Source organism: Camellia sinensis, chromosome 5, assembly GCF_055761805.1.
Source record: "Camellia sinensis isolate YWXY chromosome 5, ASM5576180v1, whole genome shotgun sequence".
NCBI lineage: Eukaryota > Viridiplantae > Streptophyta > Magnoliopsida > Ericales > Theaceae > Camellia > Camellia sinensis.
The window spans coordinates 85111176-85137540 of record NC_138965.1 but is presented as its reverse complement, the minus strand read 5'-3'; positions in this window follow the sequence as shown (position 1 = coordinate 85137540).

The following is a 26365-nucleotide window of genomic DNA, read 5'->3' as shown; positions in this document are numbered from 1 at the left end:
CAACAGCGAGGCAGAGTATGAGGCATTGCTAGCAGGTTTGAAATCGACACTTCGCATGAAGGCCATCGAACTGATGGTGTACAGCAACTCCCAGCTGGTAGTCAACCAGATTTCGGACGACTACGAGGCAAAGGTTGATAGGATGGCTAAGTACCAAGACTTGCTCAGAAAGGAGATCATGAAGTTTAAAGTAGTTCGGATAAAGCAAATCGGCCGGGAGAAAAATAGTAAAATAGATGAGCTGGCTGGTTTTGCGTCAATGGCAGGTACATCTATCCTACACCCATTGCTAATTAACTTCCTACCCAGACCAAGTATTGAAGAACCCGAAGCAGCCGAAGCATGTTGTGCCGAGCTAGGCCCTTCCTGGATGGACCTCATCATAGTATTTTTAAAAGATGGCATATTACTTGAAGAAAAGAAAGAAGCCAACAAAATTCGAGCAAAGTCATAGCAATTTTGGCTTTCTCCATCACTAGCATTGTACAAAAAGTCCTTCACAGGACCTTACTTGAAATGTGTCCATCCCAGTAAGGTCGAGCCATTTTTGTTCGAAATACACGAAGGCGTTTGCGGAAGCCACCAAGTGGGGAGGTCACTGGCTTACCGAGCAATTTCACAAGGGTATTGGTGGCCATACATGCAAGCAGATTCGGAGAAATATGTTAAAAAGTGCGAAAAATGTTAGAAGTTCGCACACCAAATACATCAACCAGACAGAGAGCTTCTACCATTGACCAGCTCGTAGCCCTTTGCAATGTGGGGCTTGGATATAGTAGGACCACTCCCAATTGTGCCCGGCAACAGAAAGTTCTTTCTCGCAGCAACGGACTATTTCACAAAATGAGTTGAGGCAGAAGCACTCGCATCTATAAAAGAAAAAGACGTCAAGAAATTCCTCTAGCAGAACATCATAACCCGATTCGGCATACCCAAGGCTTTAATATCTGACCACGGCACTCAGTTTGATGGCAAAATCTTTAGGGGCTTTTGCGAAGAATACAAGATAGAATTCTACAACTCTACATCGGCGTACCCCCAAGCTAATGGCCAGGTTGAGGCTTGCAACAAAGTAGTCTTAGACGATCTGAAGAAAAGGTTGGAAAGAGCAAAAGGCAAGTGGGCTGAGGAACTTTCACATGTTTTATGGGCTTACCGTACTACACCTTGACGATCGACCGGTGAAACAACTTTTTCCTTGGCCTATGGCATGGAGGTGATAATCCCACTGGAAGTAGGCCTCCCAACTATTAGAAGCGAAAATTTTGATCCTAGCTTAAATGGTGAGGCCATAACCTTGGAACTCGACCTTGCAGAAGAAAGAAGAGAAAGGGCATTAGTACACACTGCCTCATACCAACAAGAGTTATCCAAGAAATATAACAAAACAGTGCACCCAAAGTAATTCAAGATTAGAGATTGGGTACTGCGCAAAGTAATGGGCAACACTTTGGTACCTGGAGATGGCAAGTTAGGACCTAACTGGGAATGACCATACAAAGTGACTGGTTTAGCAGGAAAAGGGGCATATCACTTGGAAGATATGGACAACAAAGCTATTCCCAAGCCATGGAACACGACCAATTGAAAACTATTTTATTTTTAGCTTTTTCATAAAACACCTGTAATTTTTCTTTTTGCAAGTAAAACAAGCAGTCTTTTTTTTTTTCCATTACAATTCTTTTCATTGAAGAAGTTATTCATAGTTATTGCTGACTGGGGGCAATCAAGAAGGTTGGTAGGTTTGACCAATACTTAATTCTTTTCTTCAGCCAAGATAAGGGTCTAGGCTGAAGAAGGTTGGCAGGTTTGACTAACACTTTTTTTTCTTCAACTGAGATAAGGATCTAGGCTGAAGAAGGTTGACAGGTTTGACCAACACTTTTCTTTTTTCAGCCGAGATAAGGATCTAGGCTGAAGAAGGTTGGCAGGTTTGACTAACACTTTTTCTTTCTTCAGCCGAGATAAGGATCTAGGCTGAAGAAGGCTGGCAGGTTTGACCAACATTTTTTCTTTCTTCAGCCGAGATAAGGATCTAGGTTGAAGAAGGTTGGCAGGTTTGACCAACACTTTCTTTCTTCAGCCGAGATAAGGATATAGGCTAAAGAAGGCTGGCAGGTTTGACCAAACATTTTTTCTTTCTTCAGCCGAGATAAGGATCTAGACTAAAGAAGGTTGGCAGGTTTGACCAACACTTATCTAGATCCTGAAGTTGTTGTTCGGTCGAGATACTTATTTCGACCAAAAAAAAAAAGGGTGGGCATGATAAGAGAAGGCCGAGCTAAATTAGGCCAGCTAGGCATGTAAAAAGTTAGTACATTAAAGGGAAAAGGTACAGTGGTCGAACAGGAAGATGTCAAATAGAAAACAAATGTTTCATTCATTAGAAATCCATTACAAGAGGAGGGGCTTTTAGCCCGGTTACATTTTTCATTGAAAGTGAAGAATAGAAGAAAATTAGGCAAAAAGATCATCCAAATCAGCATCTAGATCAACCCAGGCTTCACCACTCGGTAGGCCAGTTCCGGTGGGTACTTTATGGATTAGGTCGGTTACAGGCACCTCCTCAATCGTAATTGGTACTAGTTGGCTGAGAGGATCCACCTGAGCTAGCAGAAGAGGCTGGAGACCTGGGTCAGTGTTCTTAGGAGGGGCATTATTCGGTTTAGGGGATTCTTCCTCCTCCTCTCCCTGTTGAAGAAACTTTTGTTGGACCGCGTTGGCATAGTCCGTCATATAGCTTGGAATGAAGTGAGGGGGAGGGTTCTAAAAGATCTCAGTGTCTGGCCCCTGAGCGAGCTTAACAGCAGCAGCTTTCTACCCGCATTTAAAGAGGATGTCTTTGGCAGCTTCACACTGCAAGACATAGGTTGCCTCCCCTTCTTTGAAGCCTCGACCTTCAGTGTCTTCCATCTTCTTCTACAGCTCGGTGATCTCGGCATTCTTCTTTCTTTCTAACTTTGCCAGTTCACGTAGGTACCGGTCCTTTCTCTCGGCCAGGGCTTTTTGTTTTTTCAGTTTCTGCAGCGTTGACTAGCTCAGTCAGATGCTTGTTTTTGGATTCCAGCTCGGCCAACTGTAGCTGAGCCTCCTTCAGTTCGGCTGCTTTGGCATTTGCATCAGCCACGGCTGACCGAGTGGTCTTGCGGAGTTCAAGCACACGCTTGTGGGCCACGTGGTTTTTCTGTAGGGCCTGCGGATAGGAAAGGAAGAGGTTAGGCTAAACCGACCAAACAGATGGTTAATATGGAAACACCTAGGTGGGAGAACTTACAAGCACCATCGATTTGGTCACCGAGCCAATAGCTTTGAGCTCGGTTAGGTGGTCACGATGCTACATGTTTGGTGGCAAACAGACACTCTTAGAGAGGTTAAAAGCGAGCATGTAGTCCTTGTCAGCAACCACTGAATCCATGGTGGTTACAACATGGTTCTTGTAACTCATTGAGGGTGCCCATTTTGATTGGGCTCGCTTGGTCGGAGCTCGCGGACTCTGGGCTCAGCAGCGCAAGTTCAGGAAGCGTGGTGTCCTTCTCATCCACTAGGCGTTGCGGTTCGGTCAATGAAGTACGTATACACTTGCTCGACCGAGATGTGGTGGCCCTAGAAGTTAGAAGGGCAACCACTGTTTCATGCGGTTGATCGGATGGCTCTAGCTCAGTTTACACTTCGCTGGAGGTCTGCTCGATGATAAGTGCTCGAACGGCCCACCTTTTTGCCACTTCTTGTTCTTCTGTAAGGGGAATTAGGTTGATTTGGAAAAGAGTGGGATCTAGCTCGGGAGAAGGTTCAAGAAGGAAGTTGGTCACTCTGGTCTTCCTCTTGCCGCTGTAACGATAAGTTGGCTCGAAATTTAGCAGCTCGGTCCAATCCTCATGACGGTATTGAAGTGCGGCATGAATAGCGTCTTGATTGTTGTAAGCATAATGTGATTTAAGCTGGTTTAAATCTGCAAAAGTGATAAGAAATGTAATGGGTTAGCACGGTGGTTGTTGAAATAACAAAGAAAACTATAATGAACTACTTTTACCAGTTGTTCCTTTATTCCAGTTTATATTATAGCCTGGTATTTGGGCTTCTTGGTCTTCAAAATTTCCTGACACCCAGAGAAAGTCATCGTTGTTTAAGTCTTTGCCCGGTGTCTTCTTGACTATTTTTTCTCGGCCTCTCCTGACTTTAAGGTAATAAACCCAGCCGTCGTCATTTTGGCCAAGGGAGTATTGATGGAACAGCTCGGCCAAACCGAGGTTAAGACCAAGGCGACGATTTAGCTCGACAATCCCATTGATTATCCTATAAGTATTGGTTGACAACTGAGTGGGGGCAAAGCCTAGTTTGTCTAAGGAACTCACAGATCAGTGGTTGGATAGGGAACCGAAGTCCTCCCTCAATGATGGACACCACGGTGAAAGGGACAAAGCCTGATTTTCCCCATGGTGTGGTATCTAGCTCAGCTAAAGAAAGGTGGACATCATCTAGAATATGGTAATCTCTTCGAAATTCAGCCATGGCTCTAGGGGAGTACACCAGAAGACGGTAGTTTTCTATTTTTACTTAAAAAACAAAAATGGCTATATTAAAGTGTTCACGGTGGCCTAGCTCGGTGTCGTTGTGGCTTTGGTTGGCTCGGTTAAGCAAAGCCACCCAGGGGCAAAGTTCAAAGGTGTGCCTGGTCAACCTAGTCAAGTCTGCAAAGTGGAAATAGAAACGGGGTTATGCCCAAGTGTTAAACCAGGCTGAATAACAAATTATATTAAGACTAGCTTGGCAGCAGTTAAGCACTTGCTAGCCTTTGTTTGGCTAAAGAAACAATCGGGAAGCGAAACAAGTTTTGGGAACTAGGTTAAATTCAATTCAATCAAGGGGCAAGAACATCGTTGTAGCTTGGTTTGTTGAGTAAGGGATTTCTAGTTTGGTTGGAGGTGAGCCTTCACTCACACACTGGTTCATACCCCGGTCACAGTCTGATTTTGGATCAATAGCACAGTTCTAGACTAGTTCTTAGTCCAAGTCAGTGTGTTTCTAGGTATGCTCATGGAGTTTCAATGTTCTCGATGTTGGTTCAGGATTTGGGGTATATAAACACACATATTTGGAGTCTAGACACCATTCTTTGGAAGTAAACAAAGGTATAACAATAGAAAAAAAGAAAATAAAAAAAAGGCATGAGGAATTTACAGATTAAAGGCGTGAAGGCAAAATCCAATAAACGAGGAGCTGCAACTGGGATAAGCAAACCAAGCGATTCAGGTACAGGGATGGAGACTTGGCAGTAGAAAGTGAGGATTTGGGGTTAAAAAATGTGAGAGGTTTTTCAGAGAGAAGATGAACAGTGACAATGGACGTTTGAAGATGGAAGGAATAGGTGTAAAATGGAGGTACAAAGGCGGGACTGTTCAAATTTTGGAGTTAGTTTGATGGTTGTCGCAGCGGTAAGGGCAATCAAGAGGCACCACGTGTCCCAATAAGGATGTGGTGTCAACAGCGTAGGAAAGTGGGCCGTACTACATCAAGGATGTGGCAATCGAGTGGATTTTTTAGCTCGGCTAGCCGAGGGACTTCACCTCGAGTGATATTTTAGCGTGACTTGAAGATAATAAATCCCAAGCATGCTACGCAGATGGAATTAAGGGGCAATTGAGAGGGTAATTTATGTGATTAAATTGGGTCGCACTAGGCCCATTTGGGGTTTTTTGGCCGGCGTCTGGATAGCTCGGTCTTGGACCGTTTACACACCGAGCTTGCAAATAGAAGGAAACTAGGGCTTTGACCTAGCTATGCAATACTGAAGCTTATAGTAGGCTGAGCTGCTAAAAGGAAGACAGATCGAGCTAAAGATAGCTCCGCAGGACGCAATCTTGCAGAAAGGTTTACTTCGGTGCTGCCTAAAGCATTGAGGAGGTGTTGGCTCGGTTGAGTTTGATACCAGCCGAGGTAAAGGGGTTGAACCCTTCTCGTTTGATTGGCAGTAAATAAGGTGGTACCAAGATAGACATTTTTCTTGGGAGTGTGATTCCTAAGAAGACTCTACTGAGGAGAACTGAAGTCCTACTAGGATTGTGTCGGGCGGAATCTATAAAAGCTCATAACAGGACCTATATACAGGTATGACAATTCTTATTCTCAAATACACAGAGCTTTTGTCTATTGTCTATTTACTGACTTAGGCATCGAAAATGTTTCCGGCACACACCCACCGGCTAGCTTACGTTTGTGTTTTCAGGTAACAAAGCGACAACATTTGAAGGAGTGTAAACTTGATCAACATGATTATACGAGAAGATTATTTCGTGCTCATACAACATCTACTTGAAATATGACGATACTCTTGCCATTTTTATTTCTCGCTTCATTTTTTGTTGCAATTAATTCTATTATCCATAAGAAGGAGATAATAAACTATCAATCTACAACAACTCCTGAAGCAACTTAAGCATAAATTAGGCTAAAGAGTCTAATTCAACAATCATCTCATGAGCGATGCATTAAATTCTTAGAGTCATAACAACGTTGTCGGCCTTGACCTTTTCATTACTATGCTATAACTTTTACACTTAGTGATAAAAGCCATGCAAAAACGTTAGCCTAGCCAAGGAATTATACAAAGAAGCACCTCTTCATGTCTCACACTCAAGTGTGGAAACAGTAAAGTGTCTCGACTTAGACAAGTTGGCAGTGTTACTAGATTTTGCAGCCACTAGGCGCTAATCTTCTCTCTTAGTGTTACTAGATTTTGCAGCTTCTAAGCGCTAATCTTTTAACTCCAAATGACGTTTCAACGCACATTATCACAGTGCGTGAAATTTTACTCTATCCACTCCCATCAGCTGGGTAGAGAGCAAAACACTGCTTATACTGGCTACTCGTGTTACATTTAATCACTAACGCATTTAAACTCGCATATCTTAGATGACATGACTCTTGGATATTGTTTCATCCAATGATGTAACATTATTAAAAGTCAAATTAAAAAGTCAATCCGTGCAACTCAATAATCAGGATTAAATCTAGATGTATTGATGGCTTACTAATCTCACAACTCCAAACTTGTCAATCAAAATTGTTTAGCATGCCTCCAATCATAGTGCACACATTAGTTTTTTTATTGCGCCAATCAAGGCAACAAAATCACAGCGACATTGAGTCATGTTTCCTTACTTTGGCTCAACTAAGGTCTGACCAAAAGTCTCTAAGACTTTCTACTTATCTAAAGAATAGGATTACGTTGTTTACATTTGAACATCTCTACCAAGTCTAGGTTAATCAAATTAATTTCCATAAACTAAGTCAATTAGAGGAAAAAATACACATTGAGATTAATTTGATTAGCATATCACAATATAATTTTGCCGCAAAAATTCAAATTAAATTGTGACAATATTACATAAGTCATAAAATCAAAAATTCACTATGTTCATAATCATCTCTTATGTCACAAGTGACAATTATCCAAAATTTAATTTAATTCATGCTCAAAATATTGGTTTTCGAGAGTAAATCTACATAGATTTTTCTCAACGAAACAACCTCTCACTAACTATGACATGTCTAAAGTATGATAATATATTAATTCTACATAATAGCATCTCAATGTGATTTAAAAAAAAAAAAAAACTAGAATATTTAATTATGAAATTAAAATAACTAGAATATTGCATTCAAGCTCTTGAATGAAGACATTCTCTGAGTTGTATACATAAATAAAGAACTAAACATGCTAAATTAATTTTCAAAATATGCCATAACAGTGCTGAATAATTTATGTAATTTTTTCTAAAATTATAAAGAATTAAAACTACATAGAAAATTAAAAATTAATAATACATAATCTGAAACAGTGCAATGCTTATACCAGTAAATAAAACATTACTACAATAGTATACTATAAAAATTTAATTTCAGAATCTAAGTCATACTCCCACATGAGCGATTTAACATTAAAAAAAAAAAAATTGAATTATTCATTTATGAACAATATTTATTTTTCAAAAAATTATGAACGTTTAACATATTGTAGGAAAATGAATTAGACTCCAAAGATATAAGTTATGGTTAATCAAAATTATAACAAATAATATAGAAGCAATTAATGTAGTTTTGAATTAAAAAAACAAACAAACAAGCCCTGATAACAGTTGCCGGCATCCAGCCTTTCCCGGGTCAAGGCAGCTTGGCTTAGCGCTTACATAAGCACACGTGCCACGGTGACATCAGCATGTGCGTCATGATGACGTCAGCACACATTTCAACCTCACATGAAACAAAAATGCCTAAAACCCCTGAGGGGTCGTGTACGGGGGCTTCTCATTGGTCAAAAGAAAAAATTATTATTATTATTATTTTTTTTTTTTTTGTAATTTGGACGAATGGCACGCTGCCATCTCACTGGGAGTCGACCCCCAGTGGGGGTCTGTAGCAAAGTCCCACATGAAATTAGAGGGTTTAAATTTTCTCCGCAATCATAAGTTAAAATCAAGCCTACAATATACTGTTTCGAATGCCTTGAAACCAGAATTCAAAATATATAAGTTTCACAATATGAAAATAAAGCATGTAAAAATAACACACAATCAAAATTATGAAAATCAAATATGAATTTTTATTTTTTTAAAAATTCGACCGTTCAATTTTTTCGAAACTTTGCAGATACAATCTAAATAATATCGGACACAACATATGTAAGATTTAGGATGACCAGAGATAGTTTGAAAATCATCCATTTTTTTTTTTTGGCATGAAAAACATGTATAAATATTTTAATATTACGTAAATGGTTTAAATAATATTTCATGCATAACAAACACAAAAACATCTAACAATAACTCTGATACCAATGTAGAAAAAATAAGAAATAATACATACTGAAAATAAACAGATTCAGACATATCTTTTATGCTCAAACCAAATCTATCGATCATATGGGTAAATTGCGTGCCTATATTGATATCTTTCAGCAATTTCCAGTAGTTACTCACGCTCTTCACAATACAAAAATATGGTTCCGTGTTTCCATAGAGAGAAAATAAAGAAAAATAAGACAAAAACTAGGAGAGAGAGACTATGAGATTACCAATATGGTTAAATTAGTCTTACTTATATAATACGCTTATTATAATGTGAGTGTTACAACCACCCACAACTCTATTTTCTAAAGAGATGAGATAATGGATCATTCACACTTATTCTCAAGATAAGTTAATCCAAATCTATTTTGCTTGGATATTTTCTTATAAATCTTGGGTCATGTCAACATAAGCGATCCAATCATGTACCAATAATAACTTGACCCAAATTCCAACATTTTAATTTTTTGTGTCACGTTCCATGGTTTGGATAAAACAATATTAATATTTAACATGAGAGAGTTTAGTGTGACAATTAGAACTTTATTGAAACTTTTGTTTTGTTATGATTTTAGAAATTATTTTTAAACGAGTTTTTATTTATTCTTATTGAACTGTTTTTTTTTTTATATTTTAGTCAAATTTTTTCATTTGAAGATGCATCTAAAAACTATATAAAATTAATAATTAAAATATGAAAAAAAATTTAACTAAAAACAAATGAAAACCCGAACAAAAGTGCACACAGATTTTTATTCAAATTTTTATTTATTTATTTATTTAATATTTTAGTCAATTTATTTTACTTTTTGAATGCATCTTGATTAGATGTATCCAAGAATTACAAAGAATTGATTAAAATATATAAAAAAAAAAATCACTAAAAATAAACAAAAACTTATTTTAAAACAATTTTGAAAAATCAAACTAAGCAACCTAATGAAGGCAAAAGTGTAATTTACTATTATTTGCAATCTCTCTTGTTTAAACAAATACAGCCTTTTGACCTAATCGCATGAGGGTAAAAGTGTAATTTATTATTGGTTGCAATCTCTATTATCTAGTCCATTTCAATAAATACAACCTAATGAATTATGGTAGATTTTGTAGCATAACGCTGTGTTCGGTGGGACAAATTCTTTCCGGCTTTAGGAAAATTTAGAAAAGAAAATCAAGAAGGTAAGAATTCATAAAGTCTTGTGGTTTGAATAAAATCAAATGGCAACTTCCTCGTTAAATTAATCCAGTCACGTCTCAGGTGGTCTTCCACAAGTAATTTTATCTTGTTTTAAACTCTTTCTTTGTTTTTTCATTCATTAGATTACTTAAAAGTATAAATAAATATAAAAGAAAGTGTGGTTTAAATTTAAAATTAGTGAGAGTTGAATCATATTCATAATAAATGTAGTTTATTAATTCAGCTTTCTAAATAATTTTTTTGTGTAGTTTTTTTAATGTTAAAAAAAAAACAACAAACAAAAACAAACCGGACACAAAATATATAAATTTGAAACAAATATTCACAATTGTAAATACCAACATTTTTTTATTTTACATCTGTAAATCATACGGGTGTGTGTATGTAGTATTGTTGCTAGAATTAATTAATAGAAAAATTACATTTCGGTAGGATATAATTTTTTTTTTTATACACAAATATAGAGATGTGCGAGTTATACCCTTACAATTTTTCACTTAAACCCTGCCACAAAATCATTTGCATTTTACATATTTTTGTAATTTTATTTTATTTTTTTATTATTTTATTTTATTTTACTTTTTTGTGTGTCCACTGTGCTATAATTCTTCTTTAATTAATTGTGATTACAGCCAGGCATAATGACGTGGCACCACGGAGTAAGCCAATCCTAATCTAATCTATAGACAAGATTGGAATTCCTCCCCCACATGGATTGAGAGACGTGTCAAACATTATTGATCGTGTGACGTTTCGTTCAAGCAATCTGCAACTCTTTCATATGATCCATTCAAGTTCAAATAACCCATCGAACAGTAGGAAACGAAAAATTATTGCTTGCTTCAGGGTATTGTGTTTGATGAATCACTATTATATCTTTTTTATATTTGTCAATTATTTAAATCTCTCCCATTAATTATAATATATGTAGAGTTCACGTAACTCTGTTCAAAAATCAACCAATAATTTATCTTTAAAAACGGATAGGTGCTTCTGTCACAATAGAGTGCTGTGACAACCAAACCGCACTGTTTTGTTTATTAAAAATAAATAAATAAATAAAAAATAAAAAATTTTGAAGCACACACATGTTTTAAGCGGCCGTCTTGCTGTGGTGTTAAATAACTCTTTAGGTTCAGGTTGCCTTTAGAAAAATAAAGAGAAGTTCTAAATAAATAAATAAATAAATAATGAGTAAATTTATGATAAATCTAATCTAAGAAGGGTATAAGGCATTAGGCACACTGAATTTTTTTATTTTTATTTTTATTTTTTGGATGAGAGGTTTACTTTCTGTGAAATAATTTGGTGAGAAATCCTTTTGTTATTTTGGAAGGACGTTTTGTTTTTAATTTTATCCCTCGATTTTTTTTTTATTTTTATATTCGACTTTTTGTAGACTATCTGTTCAAATTTTTTCTATCTGTTCAAATTTTATAAGTATCTGTTCAATTTTCCCCCTAAATTCTATCTATCTATTCAATTTTTTCCCCTAAATTCTATTTGTTTGATATTTTTTCTTAAATTTTATGTATCTGTTCAATTTTTCTTATCTGTTACTCAAATTTGGACCGTTGCCCTCCTCTTTTCTAAGGGCATGCTAGAGACTTGTGGCCCAGCTAGCCACACTTGTAACAAGTGAAATCTCCCTGACCACCTCTCCCAGAACCTGAACTCAGCATTAGAAAAGTGGATCTCAACTGAGCTCTCTAGAATTGTTGTGGGTTAGAACTGTTGTGGACAGTAAGAGGCAGAAGGGTTCTAACCCACAACAGTTCCAGTGAGTTCAGTCGAGGTCCACTTTTCCAGTGCCGAGTTCAGGTTCTAGGAGAGGTGGTCAGGGAGATTTCACTTGTTACAAGTGTGATCAGCTAGGCCAAGTCTCCAGCATGCCCTCAGAGAGGAGGAGGAAAACGGTCTACGTTGTCTTCGGCTCGTTCTCAGAGCCAAAGTCAGGAGAGAAGGCAGCCGCTCACTTGTTATCAGTGTGGGCAAGCGAGGCATATGAAGAGATTTTGCCCTCAGTTGGGTGGCACACCTGGTGTGTCTGGTTTGAGACAGACACAGAGCCACTAGCCAGCACAGTCAGCACAGGCTTTGAAGGCCAATCAGGGAGCCTTTTCGGTGCAGTTAGTGCATCAGGCTTATGCTCCGAGGGGTGATCAGGTTGAGTAGAGGCCTACAGGGCGTGTGTATGTTGTTACCGTGCCGGATCTAGTACCAGCGCCTTTGGTAGTAAGAGATACCTTCTTGTTTTACAATCTAGTTGCTAATGTGTTGATTGATATGGGTGCATCCTATTCATTTATTTCGTCTGCATTTGCATCGATTTTGGGGTTAGAGTTGGTTCAGTTAGCATCTCCTATATGTATAGAGTCACTTATTGGTGGTAAGGTTGTTTTGAAGCAGGGGAGTCGGGGTTGTGACATAGAGGTTGTTGGTCGTCGACTTCCTTTTGCATTTGTGTTGATTGATATGTCTAGCTTTGACGTTATATTGGGTATGGACTGGTTGTCATCCTATCGGGCTGTTATAAACTACTACCGTCAGAGGGTTACTGTATGTACTTTGAACGGTGATTGCTTTTATTTCTTGGGAGACCGGGGTGGATAGAGTCTTATCACCGATATATGATCCGCGTGGGCGGAGTGAGCTTAGTTGCCTTCTTGCCAAATTCTTGAGTGCTAAGTGTGATGAAGTCCAAGTTGAGTTGCCAATGGTAGTTTATGAATACCCGGATGTTTTTCTGGATGATCTTACCAATTTACCACCTCATCGAGAGATCAAGTTCTCTATTGATTTAGTGCCTAGTACGGCACCGATTTCTATGGCACTGTATATATTTGCACCTGCTGAGTTGAGTGAGTTAAAGATTCAACTCCAGGAATTGTTAGATAAGGGTTTCATCTGCCCTAGTACTTCGCTGTGGGGAGCACCGGCTCTTTTTGCCAAGAAGAAAGATGGTGCTTTGCGACTTTGTATAGATTACCGGAAGTTAAACTGGGTAACTGTCAAAAACAAGTACCCAATGCCTCGTATAGATGATTTGTTTAATCGGTTGAAAGGGTCTACTTGCTTTTCTAAGACAGACCTAAGATCGAGTTATCACTAGTTGAGGGTAAGGAAGAAGGATATCCCGAAGACGACATTCCGTACGCGGTATGGCCATTACAAGTTTCTAGTGATGCCCTTTGGGCTTACCAATGCACCAGCTATGTTTATGGACTTGATGAACCGGATCTTTCGTGAGTTCCTAGATCATTTTGTGATCGTTTTTGTGGACAATATCTTGATTTACTCACCCTCTGAAGAGGAGCACGAGGAACACTTGCGGGTAGTACTTGAGCTATTTCAAGCCCACTAACTGTATGCTAAATTTGGGAAGTGTGAATTCTGGCTGAGAGAAGTTAAGTTCTTAGGCCATGTGGTATCCGGAGAAGAGGTGACTGTAGATTCATCCAAGATAGAGGCAATGCAAGATTGGGAACAACCTAAGAATGCTTTCGAGATCCGTAGTTTTTTGGGGTTGGCTAGGTATTACCGCCGGTTCATGAAGGATTTCTCTAGATTTGCCTCATGGTTAACTAGACTAACAAGGAAGAGATTTAAGTTTGCATGGAATGAGACTTGTGAGAAGTCTTTCCAAGAGCTTAAGATTAGACCTACCACTGCTCCAGCTTTGATTATTCCGGAGAGGGGTTTGGGCTATTCGGTGTGTTGTGATACTTCACGGGAAGGTTTGGGTTATGTCTTGATGCAAGCAGGGAAGGTAGTAGCTTATGGCTCGTGGCAGTTAAAAATACATGAGAGGAACTACCCTACTCATGACCTAGAGTTAGCGGTGGTGATCTTTGCCTTACAAATTTGGAGACCTTACCTGCATTGTGAGAAGTTTAAGGTATTTTCTGATTATAAGAGTCTGAAATATCTGTTTATACAAAAAGACTTGAATCTGAGGCAGAGGTGGATGGAGTTTATAGAGGATTATGACTTTGAGTTGTATTATCACCAGGGAAAGGCAAATGTTGTTGCCGATGCCTAGAATGGAAAATTAATTAGCAATGTAGCTTGTATTGCCATTCGGGAATGAGAGATGTTGGGTCCTATTAAGGAGTTTGACTTGCATCTTGGCGAGTCTGTTGAGTCTGCCACTTTGTTTTCGGTAGTTACACAACCTACACTTGTGAACCTAGTGTTAGAAGCACAGAAGGGTGACCTTGAGGTAGAATCCCTCCAGGAGAAGATCTCCAGTGGCAAGGTAGAAAGAGGCTGTATCTTGACCTGAGTATGTGATACCATGACCGTTTGTTCGTACCAGAGTCTTGTCGAGAGGAAGTACTCTGAGAGTTTCACTATTCACGCCTTGCTGTGTATCTAGGAGGTACAAAGATGTATCACAATCTTAGTCTCCAGTTTTGGTGAAGAGGTATCAAGAAGGATGTGGCCGTGTTTGTGTTAAAGTGTCTTACTTGTCAACAAGTGAAGGCCGAGCATCAGAGGCCAACAGGTTTGTTGCAACCCTCGCTTATAGCCAAGTGGAAGTTGGACCATGTCATGATGGATTTTGTTTTAGACCTTCCGAGGACTCAACCGAGTAGTGATGCCATTTAGGTGGTAGTTGACCGGTTCACTAAGTCGGTAGTTGACCGGTTCACTAAGTCGGCGCACTTTATACCTATATGCATAAGTGACTCGGTAGATTTTCTTGCTGACCTGTACATTAGGGACATAGTGAGGTTGCATGGGGTCCCAGTGACGATTATATCGGATAAAGATCCACATTTTACGGCTCGGTTAGGGCAAAGCCTATAGAGTGCCTTGTTCACTACATTGACTTTTAGCACCGCGTATCATCCTCAAATTGATGGGTAGTCCGACATTCAGATCCTTGAGGATATACTTTGGGGTTGTGTCCTTGACTTTAAGGGTTCATGGGAGAGGCATTTGCCCTTAGTGGAGTTTGCCTATAACAATAATTTGCAATCGAGTATTGGTATGCCACCGTTTGAGGCCTTGTATGGCCGACCGTGTAGATCCTCTGTGTGTTGGGCCAAGGTGGGTGATGCACCTATGTTGGGTCCGGAGTTAGTCCTAAAAACGATGAACAAATTTGCACTTATCCATAAGAGGTTGGCTACAGCACAGAGTCGCCAGAAAAGTTATGCCGACTGTAGGAGGAGACCCTTGTCCTTTGAGGTGGGAGATCATGTCTTTTTAAAGATATCACCTACGAGGGGTTTGATGAGGTTTGGAAAGAGTAGGAAGTTGGCCCCTCGATTTATTGGACCTTTTGAGATGCTAGAGCAGATTGGGGAGGTAGCATATCATTTGGCCTTGCTGCCACAGCTTTCTAAGGTTCATGATGTGTTTCATATTAGCATGCTTCGGAAGTATGAACCGGATCCATTGCACATGTTGGATTGGACCGACTTAGAGGTAGATGAGGATGTCTCATATGAGGAGAGGCTAGTGAGGGTCTTGGATACTCAGGACCAAGTCTTGCAAGGCAAGACAATTCCCTTTGTTAAAGTGTTGTGGAAGCATCACAGGGTTAAGAAAGCAACTTGGGAATGTGAGTTAGAGATCCGTGAGAAATATCTGGACCTATTTGTTGATGTTTGAATATGTAACGGAATTTTGTTATGTTAATAAAATATGAAAACATTGTATATGTTTTGGATTTATGAGAACATTGTATTTGTTGTGTATGTTTTGGAAACACGAATTTAATTTAAGCATTGTAAATGTTTTGGGAAATGTAGATTTTACTTTCAATATTGGGACTTGTGTATCAAGATTGATGAAAATGGATGACCAGTGAATGGGTCATGGTATTGGAATTGACTGTTCATCGTTATTGTGGTTGGTTTAAACATAACTGTAAAGCCTGATTTGAAATTTCGGGGATGAAATTCTTTAAGGGAGGAGGTTATAGCGATTCCGATTTTGACCCAACCCTTGTTGTGTCCCAGACTTGGGATTGATGGTTTCATATTGTTGTTTACATCTTGTTTTTCTTGTATCTTTTTAAGTTTGGCTTTTGAATTGTTGTGGTTGCATTTGGGACAGGCTGGTTGCTTAGTTTCCAAACTCTTGTTGCCCAGATTTTTGGTCATCCACTCGAGCGGCACTTCTTGCGCTCAAGCAGGCTTTGCGAACTCTTAGTACTTTTGCAGGTCTGTAAAACTACTGGGAGAGTGTTTTCTATGCTCGAGCGGCGTTTCCTACGCTCGAGTGGGTGCTCAAGCGGCCTTTATTGCGCTCGAGTGTTGGTTTGTTGTCTGTAAAACTACTGAGAGTGTACATTCTATGCTCGAGCATCATTTCTTGCGCTCAAGCAGAATAACTTATTGTGTCTGACTCTCAAGTGTCACTTCTTGTGCTCGAGCGGACTGTGCGTATATCAGCTCGCGAAAATGACTTTTTACACACTTTTTCAAATACATTTCTCTCAAAAAACCCTAGGTTGGGACCCTCTCTCTCTAGAACTCCCCTTCTCTCTACATTTTCACCTAGATCTAGTGATCTATCTACCCGTGTGCCTTTGTTGAAAAGGTAGTGCATATCAAGAGCTCTTTTTTGGTCTAATTAAAGCTTGGTTTCGGCGTCTTTATAGTTCCTCCATTGTTGGTTTGGTCTTCTAAGTTTGAGGTAGGGATTTTCTACACTCTTCTATGAGTTTTAAGTTAAATATTTGTTAATATGTAAGAAACATTGGGATTTGAGGTGATTTTGAAGAAACCTAGGGTTTAGGTTAAAATCAAAAGAGATTCTTTTTTTTGAATGTACATATTGGAAATGGTTAAGGGAGTAGCTATCAGCTTGTGTTGTGTTAAAATGGTTGGTTTTAGTGTTTGGGATAAGATTGGAAAAAAAAAGGATTTTTGCCCTAAAATGTCTTGAATAATTAGTTTGTATAAATAATGAAATTGGTATTGGGAATATGAAATTGGATGGATGTTTATATAATTGGGGGAATTAGATATGTATTATCTAGCACCTATGGAAATTTGGATAATTTATCTATTGTAAAGATTATATATTTGTTTGAGGCTATCGGTGTATGATAACCATGATTGTTGTAGCAATTGCATAAGGATTAGGCGAATTGTAACTAATCTTTTGACCTTATCATTGAATATGATTATAATGTGTATACATTGTATATGTAGGATATTTGGGAGGAGAAATGGGATATACTCCATGTTTGGGAGGAGAAAGTGAATGGACTCCATTAAATTAAGTTAGCCTGTGTGTCCAGGGTGAAAATCTCGAAAATCGCACGTTACATGGGTGCTGGTTCCCATGGATGATATTTTCGTAAAATGGCAAGCGAATGTATTTGTATGATAATTATGTTGGTTAGAGAACTGTTAGGTGCATCCTCTATTTGATCAATTAAATGAAGTGGGTATATCTAATGAACCGGGATAAAATGAATTGAGATGTAAGTTTGGTATAACATAGTTTTGGAAAAGAGTTGTAAAGGATTTTGTCATTGGACATTGAACATATGCATATTACTTATATCTTTGTTAAGATTCATATATTGTAATAGATTGTCTCTACTGGGCTTTGGCTCACCCTACTTAGGAAACCATTTTCAGGTGCTAGTGACATGCCTCCACTAAGGACCTAGCTTGGGAGGATTGTGGAGCTGCGAGCTTAATTTTTTTATTTTGTATTTACTTTTGTACAAGCCTAGGGTGTTATTTGTATTGAGCTTTTGACTCGTTTGTTATAACCAAGCATCGACTGGGAAAGTTGTAAGCCTATATGGCATTTATTTCGTTGATCATTTAGTTTGGTGCCACATGCTATAGATTCAGGGTAGAGCTTATGAATGTGTAATGCATGTGCCTTTTTTGTAAATTGACTCTGATTAATGAAAGCCTAATACTCTGTTTATGTCATTCTGTATTAGTCTTTACTATTGAAGTGTTGTATTATTTTCAGGGCGTGGCAACATTAGGCAATATTCTACAAATGTTTTGAAGTATTTATAAGTACATTTCACAAAGTAAGATAAATAAATAAAATGTAGAAATTACATAGCTAAATAAGATTAATACCTGAGTGATGCAAGGTCATGAAATAACTTTTGTTTTCTTTCCAATCTTCTCATACCAAGACTGTAATCTATTATATATTATTTACTAATAACAATAATATTCTCCATTTTTTTTTTCTTTTTTTGTTTCCTTTCTTGATTCCCACATTGGAATCTAAAGGAATCTCTACACTTTCACATAGAGGGAATTCAATATTTCATTTTCCCTCCATTCACTTGCAATTTTATTTTTTTAGCTTGGTTCTCAAATAGAAATCTTGGGCAAATAAGTGTGCTCTCATCTACTATAAATAGAGGAATGAATTTCCATATTCCTTCAAGTTTCCATTGGAGGTATTCCATTAAAGATATCTATGATACGAAAATTCTAGTTCTTTTTATATATATAATATATATAGAAAGAAAGAAACTGTTTGGGACCATTTGAATAAATCAGTTTAAAGATTTTGAATTTAGACATCCTAACCACTAGTTGGTTTATGGACATTGGGAAACAGTTTCAACCTTTTGAATTCCCTAGGTTGGTGTCTGTTCAAGTAACCATATAAGGAACTCTCTTCAACAACCCATACTCATTTTGTTTTTTCCCTGCAAGTTTTCCTTACTGTTTTCATTTCGAGTTTTCTGCGTTAAGGTTCTGATTTAGAAAACAACTAAGGAATACAATCTTAGTATTATTTTCTAAAATATTGCATTGCATCCTGGAGATATAATTTCCAAGAGACTTTTCTATATAATAGAGGGGAAATTACTATCTTAAAGAAAGCATCTTGGATATGCCTTGCCGTGCCTTTGAGTGTTCTACTTGTCTTCTTTAGTGAATCTGTTTTTCCTTTTAAACATAGTTTATTTATTTTTTATTCAACAATTTTTAAGATAGTAATATGAATCCCACAACGGTGATCAAGACACCGATTCATGAAGTTGAAAGGCTTAAACGTTTCAATGGACTTAACTACAAACGTTGGAGTATGAAGATCTTTTTCTAACTTATTGTTGCAAACGTTGCTTATGTGCTTTCAGTTGCCTACCCTCAAACAGAAGTGTCTCCTACAACCGAGGGAACCAATGCTACTGATGGTACTAGTACATCCAAAGAAGCCTTGACAGAAACTCAGAAAAAATGGATGGGGGATGATTATGTGTGCCGTTTTACCATTCTTAATGCAATTGCAAATGCACTATTCAATGTCTTCCACAAGTGTACAACATCATTGGAACTCTGGCATGCGATACAATACAGGTATGTTAATGAAGATGCCGATAATCGGTCTTTCCCAATTTCAAAATATATTGATTTTAAAATAGATGATAGTTGGCCAATTATAGTTCAGGTTACTGATGCTGGAGAACCAATTTCAGAGACTTTTCCAGTTTCAACTATTATTGGTAAACTTCCATCTATGTGGAAAGATTACCAAAGAATGTTAAAACACAAGAAAAAATCTTTGAATTTGAATGAGTTGCTTCAACACATTCAGATAGAAAGTGAAGCAAGATTATGTGATAATCTTGAAAATCCGGGGAAGACTGAAATGTTCATCATGTTGCAGTACCGGCATCTACCTCTAATAAACATGTTGTCAAGTTTCCTAACAAGAATAAATCTTTTAAGCAGAAGAAAGGCAACTTTACTAAAAAGGAGTTTGTCAAAAAGAAAAGCTTTGGTTCTTGTTTTGTGTGTGGTAAAAAGGGACATTATGCTAAAGATTATCACCACAACAAGGGACACAAAAAAGAGACCAACATGATGAGCACTAATGAAGGCATGATGGCCATGCTTACTAAATCAATATGGTCAACATGGAAGATGGTTGGTGGATTGATTCCGGTGCAACCTGTCATGCTACTCCCAATAAGGATGTTTTTCATTCTTATAATGAAGCTAGTGGTGAAAAAGTCGTCTTCATGAGAAATTCTTCTACAAGTGCTATCTTGGGCAAAGAAGTAGTGAAACTTCCTCTCTTTTCTAGCAAAGTCCTTACTTTGCATGTGTATCACATTTCGAGACTTAGAAAGAGTCTTGTGTGTCTGTTAAGAGGCTTGATGATCATGGTTTTAGAGTTCTATTTGATTCCCAAAAAGTGATCATCTCTAAGAAGGGATCCTTTGTTGGGAAGGGTTATGCTAAAGACAATATGTATTCTATTAGTCTTAATAAAGACGTTTCTATTTATGCTTAAATGCTTGATTCACATGTTAATTCTATTTGGCATCATAGATTAGGACATATTGGTAGCAATTCTATGACTCACATAATTTCACATGGTTATGTTCCTAAAAATAGTCATGTTTTAATTACACAAAATTGTGAATGTTGTGCTCAAGCAAAAATTGTTAAGAAACCTTTTAAATCTGTTAATAGATCTACTACTTTGTTAGAATTAATTCATAGTGACATATGTGATAATAAGGATATAATTACTAGAGGAGGAAAAGATATTTCACAACTTTTATATATGATTTTTCTAAATTTACTTATGTTTATTTGTTAAGAACAAAAGATGAAGCTTTTGAAATATTTAAAATATTTAAGGCAAACGTTAAAAATAAACTTGGAAATAAAATTCAAAGAATTAGATCCAAAAGGGGGGTGAATATCAGCTTAATGATTATATTCAATTTTGTGAAACACATGGAATAGTTAGAGAAGAAACAACCTCTCACTCTACTCCACAAAATGGTGTTGTGGAACAAAAAAATAGAACCTTGTTAGAAATGGTTAGTGTTATGCTAATTCATTCCAAATTGCCTACTAGTTTTTGGGATAAGGCTTTATATACAGCTTGTCATATTTATAGCGATCCCGGTTATCCCTTTACTGTTCTGTTGTATTCCGGACTCAGTTCCGTGGAGTTGGTAGTTGTATCTATCTTGTTGTCATCCTTTAATTCCATTTGTTCGGGTTTTAGGATGTATTGGGCAGAGTTGTTACAGGTTGGTTAGGCTTTGGTTTCAATTCTTTGTTGCCTAGTTTTTAGAAGGTCTGCTCGAGCGGGTCTTCTTGCGCTCGAACGGAGATTGCACGCTCGCAGTATTTTGGTGCTCTGCAGAACTTCTGCAGGCATGTTTTTCACGCTCAAGCGGGTTTCTTTGCGCTCGAGCGGTGGCGCTCGAGCGGTGGCGCTCGAGCGGGTACTCTAGCGCTCGAGCGGGTAGTACTTTTTAGTGTAAGTTCTGGGAGGGGGAAATCCACGCTCGAGCGGACTGGTTTTCGCGCTCAAGCGGATGTACTTTATTCTTGTGTCTTGGCGCTAGAGCGGGACCTCTTGCGCTCGAGCGTACCTAGTTTTTTGTTCTTGACGCTCGAGCATTGTGTTCTCCGCTTGAGCGGGAATGTCATATATCAGTTGGCAGCTGGGCATTTTAAAATCACTTTTTACACACACACTCTCTCTCTCTCTTACTTTCTAAAAAGACATTTTGAGAGTTCCTCTCTCTAGAAACTCACTTCTCTCTGGGGTTTGATCTAGTTAGAGTGTTTCCTTTTCCTTCGGCCTTTGTAAAATTTGGGTTGATCGTCGAGGGCTACACATTGATCCGAGAATATTGAGTTTTGGAGCACGTTGAGTTTCTTCACCTTCTTTCCTTGAGCTCCGAATTTGAGGTAGGGATTCCTACTCACTCTTATGGTCTTGACGTAGATTTTTTGGTTGTTTTGATAAAGTGTTGAAGTTGGGTAAATTTTGGGACTTAGGGTTTCAAAATGTTAAAAAGAAGATTTATTATTTTGAGTCTAAAATGTGTATTGTGGGTTCAAAATAATGATATCGTTATTGGTTGTTGATATTTAGACCATTGGGTCAATATTCGAGAATCGGGTGGAAAACCCTAATTTTGGGAAAATTGTGACTTTATGGAATTGAGTTGGAAATAATGAAATTGACTCATTATATAGTCGAATAGTGGAGTTGGATTTGTTAATCGCTCACTTTTGAAAACATTGATATTTTATATGTTGGAGCTTTTATTATCTGTTTAGAAATAATTGCTTGGGCTGCCGATGGAGGGTAGTCTTGATTGTTGTAGACAATGCATGATGATTAGGGGAAGATAGGGGATGGACCTCTAAACCGGATGTTGTTTGAGAGGAGATAGGGGATGGACTCCACCGATACAGCTCATATGCTTATCAGATAATGTGCTGATACAGCTCATATGCTTATCTTTGGAAGTGTTGATACAGCTCATATGCTTATCTTTGGAAGTGTTGATATAGCTAATATGCATATATGTTGGAATGTGGATACAACTTGTATGCTTATCTGTTGAGATGTTGATACAACTAGTATGTTTATCTATTGTAAAAATGGGAAATGTTTAATATGGGTCACTGTCTCATATATGTGGTTGGCTAGGTTCTGAGCCGTTGATGTAAATTGTGAAATTGATAAGAAATGGAAATTGAAATTAAACATGAACATAGTGGTCATGAAATGGAAATGGGTTATGAATTGGTTTATGGAAATTGAACATTTATCAATTGCTAATGTCTTAGTCATTGCTCATACTGTGTTTAGCATATCTCTACTGGGCGTTGGCTCACCCTTTATGGGACATTATTTTCAGCTACAGGTAGTATGCCACCTCCAAGGACATAGTTTGGATGATGATGAGAGTTGAAGACTTTTTTTTTTGTTGATTTTGTTTGTATTACATGTATATCAAGCCAAGGGCTTATTTTGTATAGAGTTAGTACTCTTCTTTTGTGTAACCAGGTGTTGATTTGGAAAGCTGTAAGCCCATAGGGCATTTGTTTTTTGTTGTTAACATGTAATACAGTTGTAAGAATTACTCTGATGAATAGAAATGGTTGGTTTCTTTTATATCAATGCATGTCTAAAGTGATGGGTTTTATGTATTTTTTTGAGGGCATTACAACTTGGTATCAGAGCGTACCGGGTTCGAATACTTTGGGTACGTGGGAAGTGATTAGGATCACAATGGGTTTGTCTCGCTTGATAGAGACTTAGATGTAGTGTCATATGCTGTGTGCTTAATTGATAACATGCTTATGTGACTATGTGGGTATGGAATGTAGTTTCTAGGATGTTGATTGGATCCTTGGGTTTCTGGGAGTCTTGTTGGAAAAGCACTTGATCAATGCCGTTTCTAATCGGAACTCTAGTAACGCCTCGGGACTATCATTATCCGGGAATGAAATTCGTAAGTGCTTATGTGTTTATGTGCTTACGTGGAGTGAATTATAGTTGTCCATGTATTAGGACGCGAGTGTTTAGTTTTGGCACATTTATGAATGTGCTAACGTTCTTCGTTACCTTTATTAGGATGTCAGGATGTGGACGTGGTAGACGAGGCAGACGTGGTAGGCAGGAGATGCCTTTACCGGATGATATTCCGGCACAGCAGGAGGGGGTTGGCCAGGCCAATGTGGCCGAGCCAGCAGGTCAGGAGGCTATGGGCGCTTTAGCCCGAGGGATAGCCGATGCGTTGAGGGAGTCTGTGGGTATTTTCCGAGCTGAGAATCCAGTTCAGGCCGAGGTTGTTGAGACAGGGCCTTCCTTCTTGAAGAGGGAATTCTTCCGGTCCAATCCGGACGAGTTTGTTGGGGATCCGAAGGAGCCACTTAAGGCTGACGAGTGTTTGGAAAGGTGGAGAAGACGTTCGAGATGCTTGGCATCGAGGACGGGCTTTAAAGGTGACCTTGGCATCCTTCTAACTGAAGGGAGATGCGGGTCAATGGTGGAAGTACGAGAAGGACAGTGTTGGTGGTGCATGGGAGGCGTTTGTGAATGCTTTCCAGGAGAAGTTTTTATCTTTAGCTGCTAGGGAGAAGCTAAGAGAGCAGTTTTGCCAGCTTAGATAGCAGGGCTTGTCAGTGGCCGAGTTTGAGGCTACTTTTACTAGTCTGTCCAGGTTTGCACCTGAATTGGTGGCGTCCGAGGAATGCCGTTGTTTTGAGTTTGAGCGGAAGTTGAGGCGTGGACTCAAGTTGAGGGTTGGAGGGTCCTTTATCCGAGAGCACAGACGTTTGGTTGATGCTGCTGCTCATATGGAGATTATGATGCAGGAGGAAGACGAGGGGCAGAGAGGCTCCAAGAGGAGCCAAGATGGTCAAGGTGACAGCAGGAGACAGAGGGGTTCTAACCCTCAGCAGTCTCAGGGTGGTTTGGCTAGATCGACCTTTCCAGTGCCGAGTGCGGGCTCTGGGAGAGGTAGTCAGGGAGGCTTGACTTGTTTTACGTGTGGCCAGTTGGGTCACAAGTCTTCGGTTTGCCCGCAGAAGGGAGGGGGTCAGCGAGCTGCTTCTTCTTCAGCTAGACCTTAGAGCCAGAGTCAGGGCAGGGGCCAGCCTTTGTCTTGCTATCAATGTGGTCAGCCTAGGCACCTGAAGAGGTTTTGCCCACAGTTGAGTGCCACTTCAGTAGCGTCTGGTTCTAGGCAGACGTAGAGTTATCAGCCAGCTCAGTCTGTGCAGGCCTCAAGGGCCAATCCGGGAACTTCGTCATCCCAGTCAGTGCAGCAGTCTTTTGCTCCTAGAGGTGAGCTGGTAGATCAGGGGCCTCCAGGGCGCGTGTATGCTGTTACCGCACAGGATCTAGTACCGGCTCCATCAGTAGTGAGAGGTACCTTTCTATTTTGCAACTCGGTTGCTAGTGTTTTGATTGATACGGGCGCATCTCATTCTTTTGTGTCTGCTGCATTTGCATCTAATTTGGAATTGGAGTTGGCACAATTAGCATCTCCTATATGTGTAGTATCGCCTGTTGGTACTGAATTGATCTTGAAACAAGGTGTTAGAGGTTGTGATATAGAGGTCGCCGACCATAGGCTTCCTTTTCCTTTTGTTGTCATGCCCATGAAGGATTTTGAGGTTATTTTGGGTATGGACTGGCTATCGTCATACCGGGTAATTATTGATTGCTACCGCCAGAGGGTCACAGTTTGTACCTTGAGCGGGGAGTGTTTCCATTTCTTGGGGGATCGGGTTGGTAGTGCGTTGCCACCGATGTATGATCTGCGAGGGCGGAGTGAGCTTAGTGGTCTACTTGCTAGCTTTTTGAGTGGTGAGTGTGATGAGACCCAAATTGTATTGCCGTGGGTGGTTTGTGAGTATTCGGATGCTTTTCCCGAGGATCTCGTTAGTTTGCCACCTCACCGAGAGATAGAGTTCTCTATTGATTTAGTGCCCGGCACAGCGCCGATTTCTATGGCATCTTATCGTTTTGCCCCAGCCGAGTTGAGTGAGTTGAAGATTCAGCTCCAGGAATTGCTAGATAAGCGTTTTGTTCGCCCTAGTGTTTCGCCGTGGGGAGCACCGGCCCTCTTTGCTAAAAAGAAAGATGGTGCCTTGAGATTATGTATAGACTACTGGAAGTTGAATCGGGCTACGGTCAAGAATAAGTACCCTATGCCTCGTATAGATGATCTGTTTGACCAGTTGAAGGGTTCTCGTTGTTTCTCTAAGATAGACTTGAGATCGGGTTACCACCAGTTGAGGGTCAGGGAGGAGGATATTCCTAATACGGCATTCCGTACGCGGTATGGCCATTACGAGTTTCTGGTGATGCCATTCGGGCTTACCAATGCACCGACAGTCTTTATGGACTTGATGAACTGGATCTTTCGGGAATTCTTGGATTGATTTGTAGTCGTTTTCGTGGACGACATTCTTATCTATTCGCCTTCTGAGGAGGAGCACGGGGAACACTTGAGAGTGGTGCTCGAGTTGCTTAGAGCCCATAGGCTGTATGCCAAGTTGGGGAAGTGTGAGTTCTGGCTAGGAGAGGTCAAATTCTTAGGCCATGTGGTATCCGGGGAAGGGGTATCTGTTGATACATCCAGGGTAGAGGCAGTGCAAGATTGGGCACAGCCTAAGAGTGTGTTTGAGATCCGCAGTTTTCTGGGATTAGCTGGGTATTACCGTCGGTTTGTGAAAGATTTCTCCAGGCTAGCTTCGCCGTTGACTAGATTGACGCGAAAAGGGGTCAAGTTTGTGTGGAGTGAGACTTGCGAAAAGTCGTTCCAAGAGTTGAAAGTTAGGTTGACCACCGCTCTGGTTTTGATTATTCCGGAGAGAGGGTTGGGTTATGCGGTTTATTGTGATGCCTTACGAGAGGGTTTGGGTTGTGTGTTGATGCAAGAGGGGAAAGTGGTAGCTTATGGCTCACGTCAGTTGAAAATACACGAGAAGAATTACCCTACACACGACTTAGAGTTAGCAACAGTGATCTTTGCCTTGAAGATTTGGAGGCACTACCTTTATGGTGCGAGGTTCGAGGTGTTCTCGGA